Source organism: Ursus maritimus, unplaced genomic scaffold (assembly GCF_017311325.1).
Source record: "Ursus maritimus isolate PB19 unplaced genomic scaffold, ASM1731132v1 scaffold_14, whole genome shotgun sequence".
In the NCBI taxonomy this organism is placed as follows: Eukaryota; Metazoa; Chordata; class Mammalia; order Carnivora; family Ursidae; genus Ursus; species Ursus maritimus.
The window spans coordinates 68,556,575-68,564,047 of NW_024423786.1; positions in this window are offsets into that span (position 1 = coordinate 68,556,575).

Consider the following 7,473-nt stretch of genomic DNA (forward strand, 5'->3'; position numbering starts at 1 on the left):
CATGAGTCGATGTTTTTATATGTTACAAAATGATCACCAGCATAGGTCTACTTACTATCTGGCATCATATAAACTTATTACAACATTATTGACCATATTCCCTATGCTGTACATTACATTCTTGTGACTTTTTTTTGTTATAGTTCTATGGAAAAAAATGCCATTGGTATTTTGATAGGGATTGCATTGAATCTGTAGATTGCTTTGGGTAGTATGGACATTTTAACCATACTAGTTCTTCCAATCTGTGAGTATAATGTATCTTTCCATTTGTTTGTTTCATCTTCAGTTTCTTTCATCGGTGTCTTATAGTTTTCAAAATACAGGTCTTTCACCTCCTTGGTTAAATGTATCCTCAGGTATTTTATTCTTTTTGATGCAATTGTAAATGGGATTTTTTCTTAATTTCTCTTTCTCATAGTTCATTATTAATGTATAGAAAAACAACAGATTTCTGTATATTAAGTTTGTATCCTGCAAATTTACCAAATTCATTTATTAGTTCTAGTAGTTCTTTTGGTGGAGTCTTTAGGATTTTCTACATATAATATCATGCTATCTGCAAGTAGTGACAGTTTTAGTTCCCTACAAATTTGGATGCCTTTTACTTCTTTTTCTTACCTAATTGCTGTGGGTTAGGGCTTCCAATACCATGGTGAATAAATGTGGTGAGAGTGGACATTCTTGTCCTATTTTTTATCTTAGAGGAAAAGCTTTTAGCTCCCCCCCCCCCAGATTTTACTTATTTATTTGTCAGAGAGAGAGAGCACAAGCAGGGAGAGTGGCAGGCAGAGGGAGAAGCAGGCTCCCCACTGAGCAAGGAGCCTAAATCAGGATTCAATCCCAGGCCCCTGGGATTGTGACCTGAGCCAAAGGCAGATGCTTAACCAACTGAGCCACCCAGGCATCCCAGAAAAGCTTTTATCTTTTCACTTTTGAGTATGATGTTAGCTGTGGGTTTGTCATATATGGCCTTTATGATGTTGAAGTATGAGTATGTTCCCTCTATACTCATTTTGTTGAGAGCTTTTATCATAAATGGCTGTTGAATTTTATCAAATGCTCTTTCTGCATCTATTAAGATGATCACATAATTTTTATCCTTTGTTTTGTTAATGTGGTGTACCAGGGTGATTGATTTGTGGTGGTTAAACCATCCTTGCATCGCTAAAATGATGTATCCCACTTGGTTATGATGTATGATCCTTTTAATGTACTGGTGAATTTGATTTACTAATATTTTGTTGAGGATTTTTGCATCTATTATCATGAGCAGTATCACAGAGACAAATCTTAACACATCCGTTCAGACTAGCCCAGGAACCAGGTGACTAGAGCTGTTGGGTCAGACTGGCATCACTGTGGCTTTCTTGAAGGCCACATCCACTATTGCCTCAAGCAAAATTCTCTTTTGAGAGAAACCCCATAATCTTTCTATTCTTTTTCTCTTCTTTCTTTCATTTATTCATTCTTTCTCTCTTCCTTCCTTTCTTTCCATATCTCTTGTCTGTTGTTCTCTGTTTCTCTCTTCCTCTCTCTTCTTCCCCTTCTCCTCCTTCTTCTTGTATTTAATAAATATCTTTAAAAATAATCCTGGGGGCAAGAGCCTGGGTGGTACAGTTGGTTAGGTGTCCAACTCTTGGTTTTGTCTCAGGTCATGATTTTAGGATCATGAGATTGAGCCTCACACTGGTCCATGCTCAGCACGGAGTCTGCTTAAGTTTCTCTCTCCCTCTGTCCCTCCCCCAGCTCTCTCGCTCTCTCTCTCAGATAAATAAATCTTTAAAAAATAAGAATAATAATCCTAGGGCTATCCGAATGGCTCAGTTGGTTGAGCATCTAACTCTTGATTTCGGTCCAGGCCATGATCTCAGGGTCAAGAGATTGAACCCCACATCGGGCTCCATCCTCAGTGAGTAGTCTCCTTGAGATTCTCTCTCTCCCTCTGCCCCTCCCCCATTCTCTCTCTCTCAATACATAAATAAATTTTTTAATGAAAATAAAATCCTAAAAATATATGTGCACGAGGGGCGCCTGGGTGGCTCAGTCGTTAAGCGTCTGCCTTCGGCTCAGGGCGTGATCCTGGCGTTATGGGATCGAGCCCCACATCAGGCTCTTCCACTGGGAGCCTGCTTCTTCCTCTTCCACTCCCCCTGCTTGTGTTCCCTCTCTCTCTGGCTGTCTCTCTCTCTGTCAAAAAAATAAAATCTTAAAAATATATATATATATATATATATGTGCACGAATCCTATAAATACGTAACCAGTACTCTTCAAAAGTACTGTCAAGATCATGAAATGCGAGAGAGACTAGTAAACTCTCACCAACTAAAGGGAGACCATGAAGACAACTCAATGCAACATGGTATCCCAGATGGAATTCTAATACAGAAAAGGGAGATGGGTGGAAAAGTGGTAAAATCCAAATAATTTCTGTGACTTAATTAATGGTATTGTGCCAAATGTTAATTTCTGAGTTTTTTAAAATTAATTAATTAATTAATTTATTTAAGATTTTATTTATTTGTCAGAGAGAGAGAGCACAAGCAGGGGAGTGGCAGGCAGAGGGAGAGGGAGAAGCAGGCTCCCCGCTGAGCAAGGAGCCCGATGTGGGACTTGATCCCAGGACCCTGGAGTCATGACCTGAGCCAAAGGCAGACACTTAACCGACTGAGCCACCCAGGCATCCCTAATTTCTGAGTTTTGACAAATGGACAAGGGTAATGAATGGTAACTAGGGGGAAACTGAGTGACAGGTATAGGGGAACCCTCCATGCTGTATCTGCAATTTTTCTGTAACTCTAAAACCAGTCCAAGTGCGGTGCCCAGTGGGGCTTCTGCTTTCAGCTCAGGTCATGATCCAGGGGTCCTGGGATCAAGCCCTGCATCGGGCTCCCTGCTCAGCTGAGAGACTACTTCTCTGCCTCCCTCTGCTGCTCCCCCTGCTTGTGCGATCTCTCTCTCTCTGTGAAATTAATAAAGACTTAAATAAATAAATAAATAAATAAATAAATAAATAAATAAAACCAGTCCAAATAAAAGGGTTTATTTATTTATCTATTATTTTTTAAAAATTTTATTTATTTAAGTGGTCTCTACACCCAATGTGGGGCTCGAACTCAGGACCCCAAGACCATGAGTTGCATGCTCCTCTGACTGAGTCAGCCAGGTGCCCCATAAAATGTGTTGTTTTTTAAACATGCACAGAAAATTTTCAAACAGCATGTCAGGATATACAGTGAAAAACAAGTCTTCCTCCTGCTGTCTGCCCAGACGTGCAGTCCCCTCCTTTGAGGCCACTACTGTGACAGTGCGATGTGGATTCTCTCGGTACTTACGGGCTCGTATGAATCTGCACCACCCCCCAACCTCCACACATATGACGACTTCCTCTATGCCCTGCATGTGCACTTTTCACTTAACATCGTATTTCCTGGTGATTCTTCCACATAATCATAAAAGAACTGCCTAGGGGCACCTGGGTGGCACAGCGGTTAAGCATCTGCCTTCGCCTCAGGGTGTGATCCTGGCGTTATGGGATCGAGCCCCACATCAGGCTCCTCCGCTATGAGCCTGCTTCTTCCTCTCCCACTCCCCCTGCTTGTGTTCCCTCTCTCGCTGGCTGTCTCTATCTCTGTCGAATAAATAAATAAAATCTTAAAAAAAAAAAAAAAGAACTGCCTTATTCATAACGGCTTAATGCATTTCACCGGTCCCTAGTGAATGGTGGGTATTATCCCCTGCATTCTGTTTCTAGAAACAATGCCAATGTGGCTCCTTGATCATCTCTGTCTTTGCACTCCTGTGCAAATTTATTTGCAGGTTCCTTCTAGAAGTTCTGAAAGAGCAATTCCAATCTTGTCTCTAGGTTACGGGATGCCAGATAGCCCCAACCTAGATTGGGTTCTCAGAGCAAAGGAAGAATTTGAAGTTAACCTTTGCAAAATGACTTCTTGTTCAGTCCAGTCCCACCTGCCAGTTGCAGGTGCTTCTTTGGGACTTTGGATGGTATTGGCCAACATCTTAGCCACCTGGAGGGTTCTCCGTTGGATTAACTGCTCAGCATCTGTCCTTCCTTCATGGACCACCCACAGCAGCGTCGTGCTCATCAATTCTCCCTTCTAAGATCCTGGAGCTGCCTAGGGTGGTGGCCTTTCCAAGCTTTGCCTTTGCCTCTCTGAGCTACTCCCTCTCCTTCCACTAAATTTCCTTCCACTTTTTTCTTTAATCAGAATCCTTTTCTTTTGCTCATGACCAAAGACCCCCTATGTGATGCCTTGTCTATCCTAGATGAATAAATAGCTGTCCCCCCTCCCCCGTGCCTCCATTCGAGTCATTAATAAGGGAATGTAGCAAACCTCTTAGAGCTTTGGCCACACTTATCCAATCAGAGCGTCTCTCTGTTACTTCTTGATATCAATTCAGATCTGAATAAATATTTGTTGAAGTCAGACTTAAAGCTTAGTTTTACTCACCTAGTGCCCTCCCAACCATATTTTATGTGTGTTAGCAAACCACTTGCTGCTTGTATTCCTAAGAAGTTGCTGTCTTTGATACGGAGAGGCAGAGATAGATGACATCATCATGCTGGGGACCATGCCCTGCCCTTGATCACTCCTGGCCTGCATCACACCCTCCTGTCAGCATCAGCTAATCATTTTGGACAAGAAGTCCAAATCAATACTGAGATGACAGTCAGCTCTCTGAGTACGGCCCCCTCCAATGCCCAGGGGATGACACTGGGAGTCAGAAAGCCAGGGTTCAAGTCCTAGCTCCTTCATTAAGCCATTTCACCTTTTTGCGGATCTAAGTTTTCCCGTCCTATGGGTTTTGTCACCCCAACCCCGCAACCGTCATGAGACCTCTGCCAGAGAGCCACGTGAGGATAAGGGGGCAGGTGCTCAGATCGCCCTGTCACTCTGCTCCTTGCTTTCCATTCCATCTCGAGAGTCCCGATCCCCTTCCTTGTCTCCCAGAAGAAAAACGGATGGGCTTGACTGGGGAAGCCCGCAGCTTGGAGGACTCCTTGGAGAGGCCAGAGGGACCTGAGCTGGCGGAGAAGCCTGTAGAAGAGCACGTGACAGAGCTGTGTGCGAAGCCACAGAGATTTGGAATGCCTAAGACCGGGGTGCGAGGGACTTGGCAGCTGGGTGACCTGGGGCACCCCACTCTGCCTCTCCGAGCTGCAGATTTCTTCACTACAAGGTGGACAGGGTAGTGATAATTCCGGCCGCGTCTACATAAGATTATACAGGCTATGAAACTGCTGTGCTGGGGTGTCTGGGTGGCTTCATTGGTTGAGTGTCTTGACCCTTCATTTAGACTGGGGTTGTGATCTCAGGGTCATGGGATCGAGCCTTGCGTCAGGCTCTGTGCTCAACGGGGAATCTGCTGGAGATTCTCTCTCTGTGTCGGGCTACACAGAGCTGTGCAGAGCTGCTCCTGGAACCCCCAATCCTGGCCGATTCTCAGGGAATCAGGAGCGGCCATCACACTCATGAGGCTGGGCCCCGCCCGCAGGATTCTCACATTAGATGGGGCGGAGGCCAGGCAGGGTTATTGGCCCATTTCACAGATGAACATATTGAAGCCCTAAGAGAATCCAGGACTTTTTAGAGGCAGAGAGGAATTTTGCGGTATGTTGGGAAAACTGCTTGAGTTCTCCAGCTTTTCCATTTGGTTGCTCTTCTCTTTTCAAAGACATGCCCCTAATCTGGTCCCTTATAGGGGCCATATTATCCGTGGTTGAAAATACAGGTCCTGGGGACAGAGAGGCCTGGATTTGAATCCAGACTCAGTCACTTGCCAGCTCGGTGATCTTGGACAAGTCGCTACTCCTCTCTGAGCCTCATGCTTCCTTACCTATGACATGGGGCCAGTAATGCCTGCTTCTCCATGCTCAGATGACAGATGGAAAGCATGCAGTCTAAGGCCAGCACAGAGTAGGCACTCATCACCTCATACCTCAGTGTTGTTGCAAGAATGCCAAGCCGCAGTGCTGGAAGGGGCCCTGGGCCAAGTGGGATACCAGGATCTACCAGTCTGTCCTGAGACCATGGACCACACCTCCAGCCGGATCTCCCTGCTGCCTCCTCTGCTCACCGCTCACCGGGGCAGCCTTCCTTTCCTGAGCCCCTCCTGTGTGATGCTGGGGACTGGGGCTGAAACAGGATTGTCCCGGGGACAGCCAAATCTCCAAATCTTTTTCTTCCCCTGCCTCCTTCTCTTTCTTCTTTCCTCCCTCCCTCCCTTCTTTTCCTCTACTTCTTTCTTTAATCCAAAGAAAATGCAACTTAAGGACATAAAGCAATATTGTCATTAATTTTTGTAAATGTGCTTAGCTGAGAGGCCCGAGCAGAAGGATGAGAACAGAACTGTATCTCCATTCTCTTGGTCTGGGCTGTTGGATCAGAGCCTCCCACACTGAGACAAAGGCAGGAGGGACGAGTGGGCCAGCCGGGACCTGCCCAACCAGCCCGAGGCCCCTTCCCGTCCTTGGTCTCCTGCTTCCTTCTGATCACCCACTGAACAGATTAGGAAACTGAGCTCCAGAGTGGGGAAGGGGTTGCCCTCTCTGGGCTCATCTGTGATCACTGCTCCCCCACCAACCCACATGACAGGCCCACCCATCTGGGATCCCTCAGACGACCTGCGCGTGCTTGCCTCTGAGCTTCCCTGTGTGCTGTTCCCTCTGCCTGGAGCTCCCTCTGCACCCCTCAGGCCCCTTCTAACAGTTGACTTGGCTGGGCGCTATTAGGCTTTTAGGGTTCAGTAGGCATCCTGCCTTAGATGGCTTCCTTGATGGCCACGGGTCATGCTCAGGGCCTTCTCTGTCTGCAGACCCTCCCTAGCACCTGCCCCCCGGATGGTGACACAGTTTAGTTTCTGTCACTCCGTAGTCTGGCAGCTTCTTGACGGAGGGCTGGTACTGGCCCCTGCAAGGTTCTGGCCACAGGCGTAATGTCTAAATATGTCTGTCGAGTAGTGGAAGCCAGTCTGTAAGCCCCAGGTTAACGGACTGTGGTCCCCTGGGGAGGGGCTTGTAGCTTGCACACACACCCCCACCTCACACAAATGGTAGATTCGAGAGCCTGGGACAAAGGCCTCAGACTTGCTCAGGGATGCTCTCAGAGCTCAGCTTCCCCACTGCAATTCGGGGGCACTGCTCCTTGCTGGCAGGGGGGTGGCTGGGAAGACCTAATGAGATCGGGTCACCCCCTTCAAACCCTCCAAGGACTTGGCAGGGCCCTTAGAATCAAATCCCCAGCCCCTCCCATGGGTAGAAGCCCCTGCCCACCTTGCCCCACCCCACCCCTCCCCCTGCACATGAAGCCGCCCCAACACTGTCCCTCGCTGTTCCCTCTGCCTGGAACGCCCTCCCCCAGATGTCTACCCACATGCCCTGTCCTCCATTCCCTTCTGTCCAGTGCTCCATCAGTCTTCCCAGACCCCCAAGATGGTATTCCCCCCCCCC